The sequence below is a fragment of the Aotus nancymaae genome, unplaced genomic scaffold (genome assembly GCF_030222135.1).
Source record: "Aotus nancymaae isolate 86718 unplaced genomic scaffold, 86718_ANA_hifiasm-v0.15.2.pri h1tg000036l, whole genome shotgun sequence".
NCBI classification, from domain to species: Eukaryota; Metazoa; Chordata; class Mammalia; order Primates; family Aotidae; genus Aotus; species Aotus nancymaae.
The window spans coordinates 70,489,330-70,513,429 of NW_026988450.1; the positions used below are offsets into that span (position 1 = coordinate 70,489,330).

At 37.4% G+C, this 24,100-nt stretch overlaps 1 non-coding gene across 1 annotated transcript; it reads right to left on the minus strand.

Annotated features, from left to right (window-relative positions):
• Positions 1-19,083: 19,083 nt before the first annotated feature.
• On the minus strand, positions 19,084-19,240 carry LOC135278203 (U1 spliceosomal RNA). Its single transcript, XR_010345751.1, has one exon. It is a non-coding gene; the product is annotated as a U1 spliceosomal RNA (small nuclear RNA).
• Positions 19,241-24,100: the final 4,860 nt, after the last annotated feature.

Consider the following 24,100-nt stretch of genomic DNA (forward strand, 5'->3'; position numbering starts at 1 on the left):
TGACCTCGTGATCTGCCCTCCTCAGCCTCCCAAAGTGCTGAGATTACAGGCGTGAGCCATCATGCCTGGCAGATCTGCAAATCTTTACAAAAATAGATTTTGTTTCAGATAACAGTGAAAACAAAATTGTAGTTGGTTGGAAAAGGGAGAAGTCTATTTCTTTATCATGGTAAAACAAGTCCAAAAGTAGGCATTACATTGCTAATATCATGGCTCTAGAGTATCATTGGGAACACAAACTCCTGTATTTCAATTCTATCATAATATGGGGCTTTCCTCTTCATGGTCACTTCAGAGTTAAAAAAAAAAAGACTGATGGTGCTTTTATACCCACGTTAGTGCTGGACTCCAGAAAAATGAGGAATAGTAGGATGGTAAAATCTAGATGAACTCTTTTTTTTAAGAGACCTTTGGACATTATTAATGTCCGATTATTACTGGACATTACTACTTATCCTATTTTGGCTGGTGTGTAGTCATGTGGCTATATGTAGTTTCAAAGGTGAAGGGAAATGAAGAGAAATAGTGTCTTTAATCCTGGGTAGGCATATATCCAGCTAAAAACAAAATTTGTGTCACTAAGGAGGAAAGATAGATTGGATATTTTGGTGGGAAACTATCAACCTCTTCAACAATTACTGTAAATGTAAAGTTTTGAATTAAATTACTATTTTGTTGATTGGTCCCAATTTTCCAGCCACCCTTTATTCATGCTTTCTGGTAGTTTCTTTCCTGGGACTCTAGGTTGGACAATGTGAGTTGTTTGACTGACGGATTCTTTATAAACTTGCCACTAGTAGAGATTTTTAAAGTACTTGTGGCTGGGCATGGTGGCTCACACCTGTAATCCCAGCACTTTGGGAAGCTGAGGCGGGTGGATCACCTGAGGTCGGGAATTTGACACCAGACTGACCAACATAGAGAAACCCCATCTCTACTAAAGATACAAAATTAGCTGAGAGTGGTAGTGCATGCCTGTAATCCCAGCTATTCAGGAGGCTGAGGCAGGAGAATCACTTGAACCTGGGGAGGCAGAGGTTACAGTGAGCCAAGATCACACCATTGCACTCCAGCCTAGGCCAAAAGAGCGAAACTCCCACTCGAAAAACAACAACAAAAAACTTGTGTGTTGCCACTTTCTCTTTTAAACCCCTGTAATACCATGGAACAAGCCCAGACCAGTTTCCTGGAAAAAGAAAGCACGCGTTCTCAGCCTCATCATCCCAGTTGAGGACATCCTAGAAGAGTTAACTCTTATACAATTGACATAGATAAATGAGCAGGCTCAGCTGAGATCAGCCACAGTTGTCCCTGATGGGCAGAGCAATCCAGCTGACTTATAGACTTAGAAGAAATTATAAATAGCTGTCTTAAGCCAGTAAGTTTCAGGGTGGTTTGTTATATGGCACAACTAATTGTAGCTAACTGATATAAAGCAGCTGTCTATGTTCATTCTCTTTGCCAAACAAATTAGCTGAGGCATGGCTAAGAATCACAATAAGTGCCTACTTGGGATATGTTTGAAAAGCTAAGAAATAGCAAGAGCAATGTAGACTGTCGACTATCCTCTCCTTTATTTCCTAGTTCCATTCAGTACTCCTGTGTACTTGTCACTTACAGCTGTAAGGTAAGCCCGACTTCTAGAGATGATCTACAAACTTATGACTCACTTTACAATGTTTGTTTGAATTTTATGCAGCCCTATCTAGTTCTCCTACAATCCCTCTCTCAGGTAGAACCAATTGATTAATCCAATAAAATACTCTCTTGGCATATGCAGTGGCTCATGCCTGTAATTCCAACACTTGGGAGGCCAAGGTAGGAGAATCTCTAGAAGCCAGGAGTTCAAGACCAGCCTGGTCAAGATAGCAAGACCCCCACCTCTTAAAAAAAAAAAAATACTCTCTTTGGTGTAATGTTTTCAAACTGAAGATTTATCTACATATAATTATGCAGTGCAAAATTTGGACAGATTTTTCAGGCTACAATATATTTCAGAATTACTCAGATCATTAATCTATATGAATCTTAATACACTGGATTATTTTAAAGTGTTTACATTTGCAAAATATTCACAGGGAATTATGAAGAATACTTGAATTTGAGAAACATTGCCCAAAGAAATGTTAATTTGTACTGATATTTCCATTATGGAATGACCAAAATTGAAGGATGAGACACTTTGTTGCACTTTAACTCATTTTAGAAAGACAGATGTCTACTTAATACACACATACAAAATACATGGATATACATCTGCAAATTTATTCTTTTTTAAAATAAGTTTGCAAAGACTTTTTTATTTTTATTTTATTTTTGAGACAAAGTCTCACTCTGTCACTCAGGCTGGAGAGCAGTGGTGCAATCTCGGCTCACTGTAATCTCCATCTCCCAGATTCAAACGATTCTTGTGTCTCAACCTCCTGAGTAGCTGAGACTACCGGCACGTGCCACCATGACTGGCTAATTTTTATATTTTTTGTAGACACAGAGTTTTACCATGTTGCCTAGCCTGGTCTCAAACATCTGACCTGAAGTGATCTGCCGGCCTCAGCCTCCCAAAGTGCTGGGATCACAGGCATGAGTCACCACACGCAGCCAAGTTTATTCTTTTGAATAAAGACAATTCATTAGCATGATTTTTTTTTACCTTGACAGCTGGATGACATCAGAATAATTTTAGTTGCAAGTAGATCCCTTCAACAGTATCTTCAACAAATAAGGGTTTACTATTTTTTTTTTCAAATAACAAGGAGTCTGAAGATAGCTAGGTGCTGGCATCAGGTCAACAGCTGAACTATGTCAGAGTGACACTCAGATTTTCTTAATCCTTTACTTGTGGTTAGCTGCTACAGATTTGGGTATCACACTCCTGGATTTTAAAATGGAAAGAAGAAAGAACAGCTCCAATATATTCCCTAAACAAACATTTTCCAAGAAGCTTATGTTTTATTTATCCAGAAGTGTTAAAAGTCATCTCTGGATGAAGGGAAGGCTGGGGGATATCATACAATTCTAGTGTGTTGCAAAAATTGAAGTACATAAGGGAAATGAAGCGCTTAGCTGACTGCCTAATGCATAGTAAGCCTGACAAATGAAAGATTACAAAACCTGAAACAAACAAAACTACATTCAGTGTTTTCCATTTTATAATAGCATCATCTTTCATTGTACTAGGTCAAAATTAAATAAGAAAATTTCAGAGGGAAATGTATCGAGTTCCTACTGTGTCAGGCATTAATCTTGGATTTGGGGACAAGTGAGAATAATGCAGACATCGTGTCTCTATTCATACAAATCACTTCTAGCAAGGGAAACCTAATAAGCAAACAAATGTCTTCAAGGACTGGTAACAGTAGAAACTGTAAGTAGGTTAAGTGGCAGAAAGTGATTTGTGATTGCCAGAGGGAATGAGAGACATTGTTTCAGCAAAGATAGTAAAGGAAGATCTTTCTGAGGCAGGGAGAGACCAGATTGATAAGAAGTAGAGCATTTCAAACAATAAGCTTAACTAGGGAAAGGGCCTTGAGCAGATGAAATGTTTTGTGTTGGAACACAGTTCTGCCAGTGTGGCTGAAAATCAATGCATAGAATGAAGAGCAAAGAAAGATTAGATGAGCCAGTATAATAGGACCCTGTTTATTTTAGGACATTATATTTGAATATAGTATAATGGAATACCATTATATTTTAATCAGTACTGTTTATGATTTAATGATTGCTTTTTAAAGATGCCGTGGCTCCAGTGTGGATGATAGAATAAAAGGCTGCAATATGGCAGGGAGACCAGTAGGAAGCATCCATGTTGTTCTTGTGCTTAATCAATTGGACTTTCTTTTGTGATCTCACTATAATTTGAACTTTTTTTCCATATTTTATTATTTATTTTTTTTAACATCTTTGACTCATCGATTTCTCTCATTTATACATGCAATGAATTGGGAAATCCAGGATAATGCACCTTCAAAATATATCCTGAATCTGATCAGTATATTTCCACTGCTACACTAATATTTATATTTTTCACCTAGAACAGCATAGATGCTTCCTGTTGGTCTTCTATTTGTTTATTATGTTTCCCTTGCTGGAAGTGATTTCTATGAATAGAGAAACCATGTCTGGTTATTTTCACTTTTCCTCAAATCCAAGAATAATACCTGACACCATAGGAACTCAATAAATCTCTCTCTGAAATTATCTGATTTAATTTTGGCATAATACAATGAAAGATAATGCTATCAATACAATTGAAAATACTGAATAAGGTTGTTTTGTTTGTTTCAGATTTTGTCTTCATGTGGGTATATTTGAAGTATCTTTAATTTTGAGCTTTTGTTGTGATGGCTGTGAATACAATAAATGTCTGATTAGTTTCCTCTATAATTCATATTTTCTTCTCTTTAGTTTATTGTAATTAGCTACACTTTTCACTTTCTTATGAATAGAAAGGACAAATTATGAGACTCTAAAATATCTTCAACGAGATCTACTTTATATCTTTTGCTTTTAAATCAATGTTTTAACAAATTGATAATTGGACATGTAGGTTGAAAAATCTCAGGTTTGTTTTTAAAAGTTGACTGCCTGTTTTAGCCCCCAAGGATGAGGTATCAGAAGCAGAGTTAAAATAGTGCATTTCTCAATTTAAAAATCTTTACCAAAGAATAAATAGTGTGTTTCTCAATTTAAAAATCTTTACCAAAGAATAAATAATTCCTTAATTCCTTGCTCTGTTTTGTTATAGTTGAGTATGTCACCATAATACAGAACCCAGTGGTGACATAATTTTTCTTTTGTAGTCTCTCAACTGGCTGAAAAGTGGCCAAATGAATATCTGGCATACGTTTTCTGCTCTTGCTTTTGAAGCCTGTTACCAACAGTTGAGCAGCTTATTTAACTCTCCTGCACTCCCACTTCAAGTACTCTATGCAAGATTATACTTCAGCTCCAAGTGCTACTCAATCACCTAAAAGAAAAAACCTCTTTTGCCCAGAAAGACTCCATTTGTTAGTATACCCATAATACCATCATTTCTGGTAAACAGGACCAATTGGAAAAGTTCAAGACCTTGCATAATTTCTCTGAAGGCAGCTACCCTCTGTGTCTACATAGAACTTACTACTGGTGCTACATTCTAGATGAAGATTCTTGTAGAAGGGGCAGAATGCCAGAGTCCTAACAGTATGATGTGGTCTGGCCAATTCATGAAATAAAGCCTTTTCAAATTTTATAGAAATGTGTTATTTCAAAGCACTTTCACGTTGTTATATCACTTTCACAATGACCCCGCAGGATATGTGTAAAGCAGACAGTATCATTCTCATTTTACAGATAGAGAGACTAGCATAGAATTCCTATCTCAATTTCCATATTGCTCCTAATGTCACCAGTATTTTCCTAAGCGGAGGACTTAGTGTTCTCCTGGAAGTTCATCTATTTATTACTTTTCAGTAGAATCCACTGAGTTCTCACTAGAATTTCTTCTTTATATTCCATTTCTGGCACAAGCATTCTAGACCACAAATTCTTTCCACATGCCTATATTACTTCCATAAATTTCCAGATGTTCTCCCTAGCTGTGTTATCTTTTCCTTTTAAGTTGTGTTCAGAAGATAGACAGTTACAAGGGATTGGTCAAATACAAAGAATGATCCAGAGAAAGGGAATGCCAGCTTGGTGTATTCCCGTTCAGTGTCACTGGAGATTAGAAGATAAGGAGTTGCATGAGATGAGGCTAAAGATGAAAGCAGGGGTCATATAGCCATTTATATTCTATGCCAAGGGAGATTTATTCTGAAGGCATGAACTTTATTCTGAAAGTAAGGGCATTTTAAGAGCTTTACATATGAAAATGGCATAATTAAATATGGATCCTCAAAAAGCACACTCAGAAAACATAATAGTGCATAGGGAAATCAGTACAGTACAAAGAATAGGAGATAATTTGAAAGTCTGTGTCAGTACTCTAGTCAAGTCATTATGGTATTCTGCATTAAAGTACTGGCAATGGGGTAGATACCTGTGAGTTGCTTCCTGTTTAAAAGCATACAGCAAGTAGTTAAAATACATGACTAACAATTGGGAGTAGAAGTGACTATTGAATAAATCAAGAATAATTCACTAACTCTGACTTAAGAACTAGTTTATGAAGACATTCTTTCCTGAATTGATAACACAGGAGTTAAGTTTCAATTTGGAAATGATAGGCTTGAGGTGGATACATCTAAATGGGCAGATGTCTCATGGGCAGTTAATTGCACATGACAGAGGTCAGGAAACACATACACTTAAGCGTCATCAGTATAAATGGACCAACTGCTGAATGAATACACAGATGCTTGAATGGAGCCTGTCTAGGCAGGATGCTGAAAAAGGTACCGTTTATCTCATTTGCCTTTTCTAGTTTGGGCACCAGGTTGGGATCGAATATATCAAGTAGTTCTCTATTTGGAACAGGTATATTTAATTTTTGTAAAATACCAAAAAGGTCATATAAACTCTAAAAAAATCTAATATGTACAGTCAAGTACTTACTATCAACAAGGTATTATTTTAAATCATTTGCTTTTTATGTCATTAATCTACCCTGAAACTCAGTAGTAGTCCCACTTTACAGCAGCTCAGATACGTAAAATAAAGGATCCTCATTAGCTTAGAAATCCAAAGATGGAATCAAATTACATATAAAGTTTCCTGAGACTATGTGATTAATTTACATTTATTAATGATTACCATATATCTAGTATCACACTAGATATTGGGAGCCAAAGTTCATATTTTAATTATTTTATGTTAAGCTAGCTACATACAACAAATACCCCAAATGGTAATATTAAGTATAAATATAGACACATATATAAGCAGATACCCAAAGTAAGCTACAACTCATAGACACCTAACCTCAGTGTATCCTCAGTCCCTCTGTACTGAGACCACACAGCAAGGAGCACCATCTTCTTGCTCCCTCTGCTGCCGAATCTCCATCCAGTGAAATCTTTACATGGTGGTCTATGGAAAGTTAACTCTCTTAAGAGTGAGCAAGGTTAACAAAGACCTTGTTGCTTTCATGCCTTATCTCCTGTTTGAAGAAGTCTTCAGACTAACATTTCTGATTTCCTGTCTATATCCTACTTTTAAGGTAATGCTATTTGAATGGTCTTTTCAAAATTTAAGTTCTGTGTTCCCATGCTCTTTGCTCATGGGGATTGTTTATTGGGCTCCCTGGTTCTCATTCTAATTCTCTTTGATGAGTGAGGGCATGATAACCTGAAGTAACTGGGATATTCTTTAAGTATCTGCTTATTTGGACATATCTAGATTTTTGTACCCTGACTCCACACTTTATTCTAGGAATTATGTGTTTTGTACTCATCATTTCTCCTTCAGATTGGTTTCCTCACAAAGGCCAGAGAGACTTGTTATTGGACTGCTGACTCTTGCTGTGTGTTGGTGAGTTTCTTTGGTCCTGGGGTGTTCTCTGCTTCTCTGCTCTGATATCCATTTCCCACTCCTTCCCTGCTTTGCTCTGTGTCATAGAAGTCTGATCTCTGCAGACCGTATTTCTCTGGCTCCTGAATGGTTTAACTAGCAAATGGGAAGTGTTAGCAATAGGTTGGAGACAGGAAGGAAGGGACCATCCAGGGAAGTCTTCCCCTAGGCTCCAGGCAGCAGTTCCAACAGTGGCTGATTCAGCTTCATGAATCTAGCTTTTAGAGGGAGTGCTGGCCATGGTCACTGACCTCTTTAACTTGCCAGTGCTAGGAGTGTTACCAGCTCCTTCTGTTGTTAATCTTTGAGTTGTTTCACTGTCCTCTGGCTTTTTGGCATTTCTAGTACTTGTACAGCTATTCTGTGGTGTTAAATGTCTTCCACCAAACTATCAGGTGTGAACTATGTTTTCCTGACTGATCCCGGCCTGTATGTCTTTTCTTCTACCTCTGACTGCATGGGAAACTTCCAGCTGATCTGAACTAAATATGGATAGGATAACGATGGTCTAAAAATAAAAGTATTTTCCCTTTCATTTAGTCTTGATTCTTCTCTCTCTCTCTCTCTTTCCCACACTCTCCTTGATTTTTCTTAAAGTTATTTTCTTTAGAGGGCAGAGCTCAGTGGCTCACGCCTGTAGTCCCAGCACTTTGGGAGGCCAAGATGGGCAGATCACCTTAGGTCAGGAGTTCAACACAAACCTGGCCAACATGGTGAAACCCCATTTCTACCAAAAATACAAACAATTAGCCAGGTGTTATGGCGGGTGCTTGTAATCCCAGCTACTCAGTAGGCTAAGACGGGAGAATCTTTTGAACCTGGGAGGCGGAGGTTGCATTGAGCTGAGATCGCACCATTGCGCTCCAGCCTAGGTGACAGTGAGACTCCCATGATGCGCGCGCGTGCGCGCGCGTGCGCACACACACACACGAGTTATTTTCTTTATATGTGTTTTTCTGGACTCCTTGATTTGATTTCACTTATTTGTGTGTTATTATACTTTATTGCCATATTCTATACCTGTCTGTATTGGAATTATTATTTGTCTATGTCATAACTAATATATTTGCCAAGATTTTTCAGCCTTTTTATACAGAAAGCTAAAATTTAGACTGTATATACATTTTCTCCAATAGAAGTCAATTTTATCTTGAGTTCAAATCTGTTCAATGAGAAAAAATATGATCCTTTATTGCCTTTTATAGCATTTTCTGAAAAATTGTTAGCTATAGCTCTCAGCAAATAACTAAAAAATTCAGGAGTAGCTTTTGAATTTCTGCTAAAAGAGTGGACTTAATTGCCTTCCTTAGCTTTTGTAAGGAAAAGAGGCATTTTCAGATATTAAGTCTTGATTTATTATACTTGCACTTAATTACACACACACACACACACACACACACACACACAAAACAGAACAACAACAAAACAAAATTTTCCCTTGCCTACTTTTTCATTTGCATCATTAATCATTCTATCTGTCTGGAGTTCGCATTTGAAACCATTTCAGTCATGTCTACATATATATAGGTTTTAAGAATATTCATCACATTCTATATTTTAACAAAATTACGTCTTTTTCTTTCCTCAAATATAATAAACTTTTGAATAACCTTTGTCTTAATCACATTTGAACTTCTAACAGCCTATTCAAAATACTTTGCATATAATAAATGCCGATATTTGTTAGTTGAATTGAACTAAATATAAGCACACTCAAATGTGGAAATATTTAAAAATCAATAGTAATTTCTTGTCACTTTAAAATATTATTAGACAAATTCTTTTTATCTTTGCTTAGTAGGTAATGCTATTTAAGGCTCCAAAAGTAATGTACACTTCCATAGCATCCTGCTTGAAAAAAATTTATGGCCCAGATTCCATAAGATGATGGAAATAACTTCTAGTAGAAAACCTGACACTTTGAAAGAGATCAACAAATGGTTGCTGACTCAATGAATGAATTACCAATTACTGAAGCTAATAATAAACTATGTCATCCTGACTTGTCCCAGACCTGTACATTCTTTCTTCTGCCTCTAATTGCATTGGAATCTTCCAGCTGTATTAACTGAATATGGGTATGACAATAATGGTCTAAAAATAAAAGAATTTTTAGAACTCCTATTTTATTCATATTTTCATCCTTATGATTCTTGGTCCCAAATATTTTCTCATATGCTTTCAAAAATTGAATAAGGTAACTTTTAGAGCTTGATTTTCGCTTGCTTTGACTTCTTTGTATCCTAAATATGAATTTTATTGGTAGAGGAATAGAAAATACTATGCTATGCCCTAGGAAGTATTTTGGGGATCCTACCTTTCAACAGTGTATTTACAATGAGATTCTTTTTTTTTTTTTTTTTCAGATGGGAGTTTCGCTCTTGTTGCCCAGGCTGGAATGCAGTGGCACAATCTTGGCTCACTGCAACCTCCACCTTCTGGTTTCAAGTGATTCTCCTGCCTCAGCCTCCCAAGTAGCTGGGATTGCAGGCACCTATCACCATGCCTGGCTAATGTTTGTATTTTTAGTAGAGATGGGGTTTCACCATGTCGGCCAGGCTAGTCTCAAACTCCTGACCTCATGATCCCCCTGACTTGGCCTCCCTAAGTGCTGGGATTATAGGCATGAGAGATTCTTTTTATCATGTTGTTAATATTCAGCTCATGATAAAATCCTTATCCTTTGAGCTAAGATAAAATTAAACTGTATAACAACAGTTATCTTACTTTCTACACATAGTTTTTTGTGTGTGAATATTTGTAGGTAGGAGAGGCATCATATTTGTGTTTTTTTAGAGCTTCAAATCCAAACACACTACCCAGTGCCATCCATGTTGTTGAAAATGACAGGATCTCATACTTTTTATGGCTGAATAGTATTCCACTGTGAATATGTACCACATTTTCTTTATCTACTCATCTGTTAGTGGACACTTAGGTTGCTATCAAACATTGGCTATTGTGAATAGCGCTGCAATGAACATGAGAGTACAGATACCACTTCAATTTACTGATTTCCTTTCTTTTGGGTATATACTCAGCAGTGGGACTGCTGAATCATATGGTGGTTCTGTTTTTAGTGTTTTGAGGAACCTCTATATTGTTTATACTGTCCTCCATAGTGCTTGCCCAAATTTACATTCCCCTCAACAGTGGATGAGGTTTCCCTTTCATCACATCCTCACCAGCATTCATTATTGCCTGTCTTTCGGATGAAAGCCATCTTGACTGGGGTGAGATGGTATCTCATTGTAATTTACATTTACATTTCTCTGATGATCAGTGATGCTGAGCACCTTTTCATATACCTGTTTGCCATTTTTGAGAAATGTCTATTCAGATCTTTTGCTCATTTTTTAATCAGATTAATAGATGTTTTTCAAACTTAGTTGTTTGAGTTTCTTATACATTTTGGTTATCAGTTCCTTGTTAGGCAGAAACGCTTATTCTCTCTCCTTACTTTCCTCCAAACAAATGGAGTCTTCTCTCTGTGCTGAGCTGCCTGGAGCTGAGTAAAGGGTGACATAAGCTCTCCTGTGGCCACCACCACGGGGACTGTGCTGGGTCAGACCCGAAGCCAGCACAGCACTGAGTCTCGCCCAGAGCCCACAGTGACCAGTGCCTGGCTACCATCTGTCTTCACTCAAGGCTCAAGGGCTCTACAATTAGCAGGTGGTGAATCCAGACAGGCTTGGGTCCTTCCCTTCAGGGCAGTGAATTCCTCTCCCCGGGAAGTTCCAGAGATCCTGTCAGGGAGCCAGGGCCTCGAGTTGGAAACCTTAGGAATTTACCTGGTACTCTATTCAGCTGCAGCTGAACTGGCACCCAACCCATAAGACAAAGTCCCTCCTACTCTTCCTTACCGTTCCTCAATTGAAGAGTCTCGTTCCATGGCCACCACTGCCCCAGGCCCACAGTGAGCACTGCCTGGCTACTCCAACATTCGCTTAAGGCCGGAGGGCTCTTTAGTTAGCTCGGGGTAAATGCTTTCAGGCCTGGATCTCTTCCTTCGGAACAGTGGGCTTCCCTCTGGCCCAGGGCAGATCTAGAAGTACCATCCAGGAGCCAAGGCCTGAAACTGGGAAACACAAGGAGTCTGCTTTGTGCTCCACTCCATCCACTGCAGCCAAGCTGGCACACAAGTTGCAAGACAAAGCCTCCTTTACTCTTCCCTCTCCTTTCCTCAAGCAGGAGTCTCTCCCCATAACCACCACGGCTGGGAATGTGCTGGGTCACACCTGAAGCCAGCAAGGCTCTGAATCTCTTTAAATCTCTAAGTCTCTGAGCCAGGGCTCAAAGCAAGCACTGCTTGGCTACCGCTGCTGATTATTCAGGACCCAAGGGCTCTTTAAGGAGCAGATAATGAATCTCGCCTGGACTGGGTCTTTTCCTTCAGAGTTGCAGGTTCTCTTCTGGCCTACAGTGTGTCTAGAAATGATATCTGGGAGCTAGGGCCTGGAATGTGGGCCTTAGGACTCTGTATGGTACTCTATTCTACTGTCAGTGAGCTGGTATCCAGGATGCAAGACAAAGTCCTCTTTACTCCTGCTTCTCCTCTGTTCAGAGCAGAGGAATAGAGTGCTAGAGCTGTGAGCTGCACTACCTGGGTTTCAGGCATGGGTGATGCAAACACTCCCTTGGCTTCCCCAGCTGGTGCCTCACTAGGTCAAATGCATCCCAAGTGCACTGCCTCTGAGACCAGCATAGCACCAGGACTTGTCTAGGAATTGTAATCCGTGTGGCCTAGACTGCCTTTCAAGTTTAGTTAGGACCCCAGTGCATTTAGCCCATGATGATAGGGCTTGCCTAAACTCAGGTTCCACTCACCGGCATGGATGATTTGCCTCTCACTAGGACTGGTCTAAATGTTCTCTCAGCCACCAGCTGAGTTTTTCACTGTGTTGCTTTCCACTGTTACAAGATAGCACTGAGCTCTAAGGCAACACCTCACAATCCCTGTGCTCTTCCTCCCCCAAGTGCACAGATTCTCACTCCATGCCACAGATCTGCTGTAGGGTGGAGGGGAGGGTGATGTAGGCAATTCAAGACTGTCTTTCTACCCCACGCAGTGCCTCTCTCCTTAATATGATGTTAAAGTCAGTATTGTGATTGTGCATCTGGTTTTTTGTTCTCATGAGGATGCTTTTTTGTGTGAATAGTTGTTGGATTTGTTGTTCCTGTGGAGGTGGGGGTGGCAATTATTGGAGGCTTCTATCTGGCCATCTTTCTCTGCCTCCCTCTGATTATTTTATTTTTGAGAGTTCTCAGGAGACTATATTATGCAATCATGAGATCTCTTACTACACTTGTAAAATGCTTTGCACGTAAGTAAACTATAGAGTTGTACGCAAATGGTTATTTCTATGTTTAGCGATTTTTGACCAATTATTCTCAATATTAGCTTAAACATATATAATGGCATACTGTCTTAAGTAATGTTTTAAATAAATATCTACATGGAAAAAGATGACAAATTCAAATCAGTTCAACTTTTCCTATATAATGATTAAAATGTGCCATGTTTTAAATGGTATTTATGTATAATTAATTAATTATTATTGATCGATGCCATAGATCCTGGCCCAGGTTTATGGAACACAGACTTTAGATGGAGATCTGGATGCAAGGGCTTTATAGGGGAGTGAGCTCAGGGATTACATCTGAATGCATGTGAGAGAAGTGGAATTGGGCAGAAGGAGAAGGTGAACTGCAATGCCAGTTAAAAGGAAACCTCAGAAATCCATGGGAAGCTCTGAAACTGGAATGACGTTCAGGGATAGTTTAAGTGGAAGCACAAGGTCCCCTTATATTTCAGCATCAAGCAGCCACCCTATGAACACAGATGTAAGGGTGGGAATATACAGTACAGGGAGGTGGCTCCCTTCAGCAAGAGGTACTATTAGGGTGGTGCAAAAGTAATCGCAAAAGGCATTTTTCCACTTTTAATGGCAAAAACGCGATTACTTTTGCACCAACCTAAATACCTGGGAGGGACTCAGCTTTTGCTTAACAGTAGCCTACATTTGTGGCAGAGAGAGAAAAACAGATCACAGACCGGACGAGGAATCTGGGTAGCATACACAGCATCAACAATAGCCAATCACTGTTAAATCTAGAATAATTTTCACCATTTTTTTTCTATTCTGAGTAAAGTTGAAATCACAGAACAACATAGCATGAAAGAATCCTGAAGACTATTTAGTTCCATGTTCTCATTTGATTGATGCATTAACATTAAATATATTTTTAAGGACATAAAATATAAACAGGATTAAAATCAAAATGATGTAGACTGTTTCTGGACCTCTTGACTATTTTATTTTCTACTTTATTAGCACAGATCATTTCTGAAGTTGTGGGTTTTAGTCGAAGATTTGAGTTTAAAATGGGCCTGTACTATTAACTGGATGCAGTATATAATTTATAATTTAAAAATGTTTGCTGAATGAATAAGTAATTTAATAAAAGAAGAAATTCATACAATAGCCCTGAAGGGTGGGAGGCATGAAATAGCCAGCAGTACTGGCTACATGAGCCTCAGTTTCTTTCTAACTGCACATAATATCAACCTTGTATTACAATTGTGTGAATAAATTAAGATGTGCTAAGTGCTTTTCATAATGCTTATCACATAGTCACTGCTTGTTGAATTCAAGTTGCTTACCCCAAATTCCTCTATGTGAATTTTAATGCCTGAATCTTGCTTGGAGACAGATATATATATAAGCCATGAATTAACTATAAAAGTGATCATTATGGCCCCCGCTTTTTACAATAAAAGTCAATTGTTAGTTTAAATTGGCCACTCTGTAAGATCAGATATCCGTAGCCACATAATGACCACATTCATGACCAGATAGTCTGGACTTATTCTTCCTAACCAGCTTTGAATTTATGACTTCCTAACCAACTTTGAATTATTCTCAATTGTAGTGGCCATAGTGCGTTCACTTTCCTGTGCTTACCACATCAGTTTCTCTTTCCAGCCACAAAATTTGATGGTCCACTCTAGTATACTCCAGGAAATGAATGGTCACCTCCTTCTTACAGAGCCACATCGGAATGTCTTTTATCCATTTTGCACACAAGGGTCTATGCATTATTTCATTTCCTATATTTCTTTATATTCTCTGAAGTCTTTCAGCATTTACTAAAACATAATATCCTCTTTTATAAATCAGATGTTTGGGAGTAATTTATAAATACAGTAAAATTCTACTTTTGATTGTACCATTTGATGAACTTTGACAAATTTACACTGTCCTTTAACCAACGCTGCCATCAAGTTATAGAACATTTCCATCACCAAAAAAAAAAAAGCTTCCTTACGATTCTTTGTAGTTAATCCTGTACTTCCCCACCCCCAACACCTGACCTCTAACCTATTTTCTGTCTCCATGGATTTTGCCTTCTTCAGATGTCATTTAAGTGGAATTGTACAATATGTGTTTTCTGATGTTATGCCTTTTAGATGTTTCCATATTGTTGCACGTATTGATAGTTTATTTTAATGGCCAAGTAGCATTTCATTATATAAAAATACCACAATTTGTTTATATATTTACAAAACTGAAGGCTGTTTGGCTTTGCTCCAGTGTTTGGCTACTATGAATAAAGTTTATGTATTTACATTGGTCTTTATATGGAAAAATTTTTCTTCGGTAATAATTCTGAGTTGGAGTGCTGGGTTACAAAGTAGGTATATGTGTAACATGATATGGAAATGCCAATCATTTTTCCAAAATGCCTGTACTATTTTGCATTACCACAAGCAATATATGAGTGTTTCAGTTGCATCACATATTCACCAAAGTTGGTATTGTCAATGATATTGTTCAAACTTTAGATATCAAGTAGATATGTAGTGACATGTTATTGTGGTTTTAATTTTGCATTTTCCTAATGAGTAATTATGTTAAACATCCTTTCATTCATTAATATTCTTTGGTGGAGTTTCTATTCAAATCTATTGCTTATTTTAAGAATTAAGTTATCTTTATATTAATTCCTGAAAAAAATATATATATTCTAAAACTGCCTTTATTAAATGTGTGTTTTGCCCATTTTTTCTCTAGTCTATAGCTTGTCTTTTCAATCTATTAACAGTGTATTTTGGGGAGCAGAAATTTTTACTTTTGAAGAAGCACAATTTGTTTTTTTTTCTCTCCTAGGTTATGCTCATATCCTGTTTAAGAAACCTTTGCCTAATCAATAGTCATGAAAGTTCCCCGCCCCGTTTTGTTTCAGAACTATTGGAATTTCAGCTCTTATATATTTAAGTTCATGATCCATTTAGTTGTTTCCTGTCTAAGCTGTGAGTTAAGGACTGAGGCTCATTTTTTTTGCATACGACATCCAATCATTTCAGTACTGTTTAGTGCCATAAAATATAAAAACCATTCTTCCACCTTTGAATTACTTTGGTATCTATGTTTTATAAACAATAGATTATATATGTAGAGGTTTTTACCTTTCATTTTGGATTAGTGGAGAGATAAACATTTTAGAATTATATTAGAATTTAAACTCTGCCTCTATCATTTTCTAGCTGTGTTTTCAAAGCCCATTTATCATGAATGGGTATCCTGATCTAGGAAAAGGTGAGTACAATATGTAACTTTTGAAGTTTCTTTTTAAGTCTGTGAGACAAATAAGATACATCAATTTTTTTTTTTAATCTAGTGGATACTAAAAACTGGTATGTCTGTTCATTTCAACAATTTGTTAATCTTACTTTCCTTATTAGATTGGTAGCCTCTTAAGGGCTAATCTTTCTACCTCTACAAGGTAAGACACAAACTCCAGCGTAGAAGAAGTTGGGCTCCAAGATTGAGAAGACACTGAGGGGGGTTTGAGTCTCCAAGATGGGTCTTCCATTGAAGGGAATGAGCAAATTCTTAAACTAATCCTGCCTCAAGGGATGTCAAGAATGTTGGGATGTGACTATATTCTTGAATAAGACAGTACTTTGTGTCACCGTCACCTCTTCTTTGTTCAGAAGGACAAGAAATCAAGTGATTCAGATCAAGGATTTGATGGCATTTTGTTCTTTAAAAGAATAATTATTTTACAAGATTTCTTCTCTTTATTCCCACCACTTGAAATTAAATGTTTACTTAAAATACGCAAAATTCCCATCCATAAACCAGGCAATGTTGCTGATTAATTCAGGAAGGTTTTGTGTAAGAAGAGGCAAGAGTTCATTGCTCTCAAGAAATTTGTTATTTAAACTAGATGCAGCTATGTTTCAAGGACAGATTGTTGAACTGAGAGTCAAATAGTTCAGCTCAAATTCCACTTCTGGCTTTTAATAGAAAACAAGCTGTTGACCCGTCTTAATGTCAACTTTATTATTAGTAAATTGGTGCTAATTTCACCTTCAAAGGTCTTTGCAAGTCTGAATGAGATAGTCAATGTGAAAGCACTTTGTAATCATTAGTATCCTATACAAATGTAACTCATTGTTATTACTAAGACTCAAAGCCAAATTTAGAAAAGAGTATGTTACTTGTTGATCAATGAAAATGACCCCTGGAGACCTCCTTCCCCAAATCATCCCACATTCTACTAAGATGTAATACTGGTTGTCATTTGGCCATATGTAACGCATTTCTTTATGTTAGTAAGTCTTTTCGGGTTTTCATTTAAAATGGAAATGCCTTTGAGAAGAGGAAGAGTAATAATTAAAGAAACAACCTGCAGTGAATAGGTCTCAAGGACCTTGTTAAATACCTGACACCTGGGCAATATTGACATGTATTATTCTATTCATTCTTTCTGACTATGCTGTCAAATATAAAAACATTGAGCCTTACAGGACTTGAAAAGAGTAGAAAGGGGAAAAATAAGCCTGGACACTGGAGAAAAAAATGTTGGAGATAAGGCAAAAAGAAAAAGAGTTTACTTTTCCAGTTGGTTCGAGGTAAGCTCTGTAACTAGCAGACATTTGGGATACACTGCACTAAATTGACATGAAGAATTGCATATACTGAAGTGTACAGTTTAATGAGTTTTGGCATATGTAGATTCCCATGAAAATGTCAGTGCACTCAAGAGCACAAGTTCATCATCCCTCACCCTTCACCCTTCCAATTTCACCCCTCCCTTCTCTCCCACTTCCCTCTTTCCAAGTAACTGCTGGTCTGCTTTCTGTCATTCTGTATTAGTTTGCATTTCCTAAAATTTCATGAAAATGGAATCATATTGTATATATCTTTTTAAAAATCTGTCTCATTTCACTCTGCATAATTGTTTTGACACTGATCCAGGTTGTAGTATGTATCAATTGTTAATTCCTTTTTATTACTGATTCACATTTCATTATGTGGATACCACAGAGTTTTTCCTTTTTCATGTTCATGGATGTTTGGATGTTCAGCTATTATGGATAAAGCTGCTATGAATATAAGTATACAAGTCTCTGTTTGGACACCTGCTTTCATTTATCAGGTAATTAGGCGTGAAATAACTGAATTGTATGTCTGGCATACATTTAATTTTGTAAGAAATGGCTAGCTGATTTCCAAATCGGTCACACCAGTTTGCTTTCCCAACGGCTATTCATTAGAGTTCCAATTACGCCACACACTCTCCCACAATTGGCACAGTCAGTGTTGATAATTTTAACCCTTCCTAATAGGTGCAAAGGGATATCATTTTGACTTTGATTTGCATTTTAGTAATGACTAATTATATTTAAGAATCATTTTATGTGCTTGTCAGTTACGTAAATCTTTTTTGGTAAAGTGTTCGTCCAAATTTTTGCCTTTTGTGGTTTTTTTTTTTTTTTTTATCACTGTCTTTTGAGTGTTATGTAGTTTGGATAAAACTATATTATAAGTTATATGCTTTGCAAATATTTTCTCCCAGTCGGCAGTTTGTCTTTTTCTTTTCTTCACATGACTTTTGGAATTTTTTCAGTATACTCTATTCTGTTCATTAATCTATTTGTCTTCCTTTATACTAATATCAGCTTATTTTGATTACTATAGCTTTAAAATGAGTTTGAAATCAGATAATATTAGCTCTTGAACATTTTCTTCTTTACAGAGGTAGGATGGCCATTCTATCTCCTTTGACTTTCCGTAAGTGTTTTTGAATCAGTTTGCCAATTCAGTAGCAGAAAGAGGAAGACAAGTCTAGAGAATTTAACTGTGGCTTCTCTGAATATATCAGTCAATTTGGGGGAGAAATAACATCTTAATGTTCAGCCTTACAATCCAACTTTGTTACTCCTTTTCAGCAATATCATTATGATATTTTTTGTTTTAGTTTTCTTTCTGTTTTTTGTACTTTAGAGTTGCTGAATTTCTTAAATCTGTGAGTTAATGGTTCTTATGAAATTTGGAAAATTTGTGGGCCTTATTTCTTCAGATATATTTTCTTTCTCCTACTTCTTTCAGGGACTCCAATTTTATGTATATTAGGTCACTTGAAATTGCTCAGAACTTGTTCATGCTTTAGTCTTTTTTTTTTGTAATTCTTTTTTCCATCTGTTTTTCATTATGAAGAATCTCTATTTTTATATCTTCAAGTTCACTAGTTTTTTTTCCATAATATCTAATTTATATACATATTTTTTTTTAATCGATAGACCAGGGGAAAGCGCGAATGCAGTCCCCTACTACCACAAATTATGCAGTCGAGTTTCCCAGGAAATTGCAGGGGTCAGCACATCCGGAGTGCAATGGATAAGCCTCACCCTGGGAAAACCAACTTCGTGATCATGGTATCTCCCCTACCAGGTAAGTTGTCTAATTTATATTTAATCCCATCTAGTGTATCTTTCTATCTTATAAATTCTAAGGTTCATATCTAGAATTTCAATTTGGTTTCCTTTTTATATCTTGCGTACCTTCACTTATTTTATTTTATTTTATTTTATTTTTGAGACAGGGTTTTGCTCTGTTGCCCAGACTGGAGTGCAGTGGTATAATCTTGGCTCACTGCACCCTCTATCTCCCGGGTTCTAGTGATTTTATTGCCTCAGCCTCCCAAGTAGCTGGAATTACAGGCATGCACCACCATGCCTGGCTAATTTTTTGTATTTTTAGTAAAGATGGGGTTTCACCATGTTGGCCAGGCTGGTCTCAAATTCCTAGCCTCAAGTGGTCCACCCCCCTCGGCCTCCCAAAGTGCTGGGATTACAGGCGTGAATCACTGCACCCAGCCACCTCTACTTAATTTTTGAACATGAGGTGTATTTTTGTGCTTTTTTGTAAGCATAATATATATTTTTTCACTGGATGTCAGACTCTGTGAATTTTACCCTTTTGGTGCTATTTTTGAATTTCCTTTTTTTATATATATATAGAGAGACAGGATTTCACCATGTTGGTCAGGCTGGACTCGAACTCCTGACCTTGTGATCTGCCCGCCTCAGCCTCTCAAAGTGCTGGAATTACAGGTGTGAGCCACCGCGCCCGGCCTTATGTTTGCATTTCTATAGTATATTCTTGAATTTTGCTCTGGGATGCAGTTAAGTTCCTTGGACACACAGTTTGATACTTACAGAACTTACTTTTAAGATTTGTTAGGAAAGAAAGATTTTTAACAGCAGTGTTCCATCCAGCGCTAATTATTTCCTCCTTCTGATATGTGACTCTTCTGCATATTAAATTCAATGTCCTGTGAATCATGATTTTGTTTCAATCTGATTGCTCGGAGCAAACACCATTCCTGGCTCTTTCTAAGCATAGGTTACCTGTACCTCTAATCCTTTCAGATTGTACTTTCTCTCACCTCAGGTATTTTCCTCATGAAAATATGCTGAACTATGTAACAAACCAGCATGTTCTGCACATATACCCCAGAACTTAAAGTATAATAATAATAAAAAAAGAGAATATGCTGAACAGTATCCAGCTGAATGCTGTTACATGCAGGAGAGGAGGTCCTCTCCAGTTCTCCAGAGTTATCTTATTGCACAGCTCTCTTCTTTCTGGTACTCCACCTTATGAACTGCAGTTGTCTTAGTTTCCCCAGAATCTTAACACCATTTTCTCATCTCAAAGGCTCCAATGTACTTTATCTGAGTTTTCCTTTTGCAACCTGAATATTCTTTCAAGGCAGGAGGAGACTGTGACAATCATAAGGTTCACTTCATTTTTTTCCTTCTTTCTTAAAGATCGTTCTCCTTCACTGATTGATGTTCAATGTCTGGCAAACCGTTATTTTATATCTTTGGCTGTTTCAGTTGGGAGCAAATCTGTTCCATTTTGCTTCCTCTCGTCTGAAAGCAAAAGTCCACAGACTATGCTAATTAGGTAATTCTAAGTACAGCACATAAACATCTCTCAAGAATTGTTTACTTATTCCTTACACAATCTAAGGTAGTTCTTACTGCTAAGTAGACTGTGCCTCTGTCCAGAGAATGGCTTTACCATGATCTAGGTCTTAGAAGGTTTTTGAATCCAGCCAGTAGGAGGAGAAGTGAGTATAAAAGGAAGCATCGTTTATTAATTACTTGGACCTGGAAGTGACATCACTTCTGCTTACTCTTCATTGGTGAAGAGATTAAGTTTCCACCTGGATACAGTGGTGATAAGGAAAGGTAGTCTCTTACTGAGCATCAGTATCTTAGAACCAACTGGAAAGGAAATGCATAGATTTTAGGTGGGCAAGAAGATGATTCTACTATGTGGTATTTTAATTTTTCAAAACACATTCACATACATTACTTCATCTCTTCCTGTTCATGTTGTTTAAAGTATATGTTTTTAATGTTTTCCTCTTCCCCATGTAAATGTCTTCCTCTTCCCCAATGTAAAGTTGTAGGAAATGAGACTCTGTGAAGAGATTTAACTTAACTAATGTGTGGCTTATCTAGAACAAAAGCAGTGTTTTCTGATCCCAGTTCCATCATTTTCTATCATGTCATGCTATTCCTCACTGGGTCCAAGAGCAGTCAACCAGATTTAATTATTTATACCAAAACTAATATCTTCCTTCTGCCAGAAAATAAAATACTTGACAATACTCAAAATGGGCTTGCATAAAGTTTTAAGAAATTAAAACCAGTAAATTATCAAATGCTTTATTCCTACTTATTCTCAATTAATTTGGGAAGAAAGCAATTGAATAAAGTGAGTATACTGAATTTGGGTACTATAAACATTTTTGCATATTCTCAAAATTCTTGGGCCATAGCATATTATTTATGCCTGTCATCTTTGCAGTTAGCACAGTGTTTAGGAATAAATACATAATTTATTTTTGTTTGAGCCCTTCTTATTAGAGCTGAGATTGGGTGAGAGGAAAAAGTAAAGGTAGAGGGAATTAAGTGTTGGTTCCTGGAGTTGAATACTGAATAGTTACATTTTTTTTCCTTAGTGCATTTTGAGCAAAATAATCCCTAATTGCTTTATGTCCAAGTTTCTTCTCCCAAGAATATAGGTTGGATATAAACATTGTATATTGTTGCATTTCACAAATAGTTATTTTACCAATTAGGAATCTTGCTTCTGTACATGTTCCAAACTGGTATAGCTAAGTGAGAGACTAGCTTTCTCTGTGATGGTCCAGAAGCTCTTCTTTGGGCTTAGCATCACTTGGCAGTTAGGCCACTTGAGTAGTCAACTTTCCTCCTCCTTGGCTGACTTCCTCTCCAATTTAATAGCATAGCATAGTTCCTGCTCCACTGGAGAGAAATATAAGTTAATAGTTTTGTAACCAAAGAAACATCATGATGTCCATCCAAATCCTCAAGTCAGAATGAGATATACCAGCATGTCACCATGCCAGGATTTAGGGTCAGTTGAATAATGCATTTCACAAAACCAAAAGGTTGCCAACATAATTTAGTAGTTAATGCAGGCAAAACCCCTCAGCTTGAACTTTATGTAGCCTAAATATTGTGTGCTCTTCCAACTGCTCAAATGAGAGGAAGAAAATGCTCTGAGCTACTACATGTACAGAAGCCAAGGTGTACAATATTCTTTCCTTTGTCACATTAATCTACTGATTCCCTACAGCCTTATGTAATATTTTTAAGTGCATGTTCACATTAAGTAATTAATATTTTATATCCTTATTATTCTATACAATTTATAATATTTAAAAATTATTATTTATTGTGTCTGATCACATAGGAAAATGAGGCTCTGGAATGGTAAATTTGGCTTTTCACTAAGATGAAACACTGGGCAATGGATTTACTCTGCTACCTGAAACAAGTTAACACCCTGAAGTATATATTAGAAACAATAGTTTTGAAAACACTAGAAATCAGGAAAAAAGGATGATAATCCCTGGGAGATGGGAAACAAATGAGATAAGCCTAAAGATTTCTCTGATTTACTGCCTTGAGATAATTTCTAGACTTCAGTGCAGGAAATAGGAACTTAGAACTCAGAGAACTCGCTGAACTGAGGAGATGGTACTGGGTTCAGAAAGAAGAAAGTGCTAGAATTTGGAGAACTGAGAGACTCTGTCTCAACCAAAACAACAATGACACAGAGATTGGCCTTTCAACAAATGTTGCTGGAATGACTAGTACCCATATGCAAAAACAGTAACTTTGGTCCATACCTTGCAATATATACAATTAACACAAATTAAAGTACTAATTGTAAAACATTAAATGATAAACTATCTAGAATAAAACATAGAAGAAATTATTTCTGACCTGAGGTTAAGTGAATATGGATATAACCCTAAAATTATGGTCCATAAAAGAAAACAAAAGTGATAAATTGGGATTCCATTAAAATTAAAAGTGCCTATGTTTAAAAAAAAATTCTTAAGAAAATGAAAAGATAAGTTTGAACAAGGAGACAATATGCACAAATCAAATATTTAATATGTGACTTGTGCCAAGAACTTCTAAAACTCAATAAAAAAAGCAACCCAATTAAAAATGGGCAGATGATATCAGCAAACCCCTGTAGGGCCACAGTCCTACAGGGCCGTGGGGTGTCCCCTATAGCTGTGCTAAAGCACAGGATCCTAGAAATAAAGAGACAGGACACAGAGGAACTGGAGAAGAGCAGCTGGGCTCAGGCGCCACACCGACTATGAGCGGAGACAGGGGTGGCCCCGAATGTCCAGAAGCATCTGCATTTATTAGGTACAAGGCAGGGGGAAGGGTCATTAAGTGAGGTCACCTATAGGCTTAGTGATAGGACATACATAACCAGGTGAGTAACAAGCGAGGGGGCCACCCCATTAGGTCACCTAGGCAGAGAGGTGGGTGGTGCACAGTAGGGGGCTGTGCTGTGCACAGTAGTAGAGGGTTGTGTACAAGAAAGGGGAGGGCCCACCCCCACATGGGCACCCAGGCAAGGAGGTGAGCTGTGTGCAACAAGTATCGTGCGCAACGCTTCTTATCTACAGGCTGGAGACGTCGAAGGATTCTTATAGAAAGATACTGTAAACCAATGCAGTGGGAGATGACAGACTTGTGCTCTTCTCTAAGATATTTTATGGGAGGATGATTTGAGCTAGCACAGAAGCGAGAAAAGGCTGACAGGGTGTACAGCTGCCATGACCCGGTCACCCCAGAGAGGTTCTTCTCCCTCGGTTATTTGCTGGATCTCAGGCCTGAGGCCTACTTTCCACAGGAGCTGGATGCAAGATACTACAACTCCTTTTTCAGGAGGAGAGGCTCTTGCTC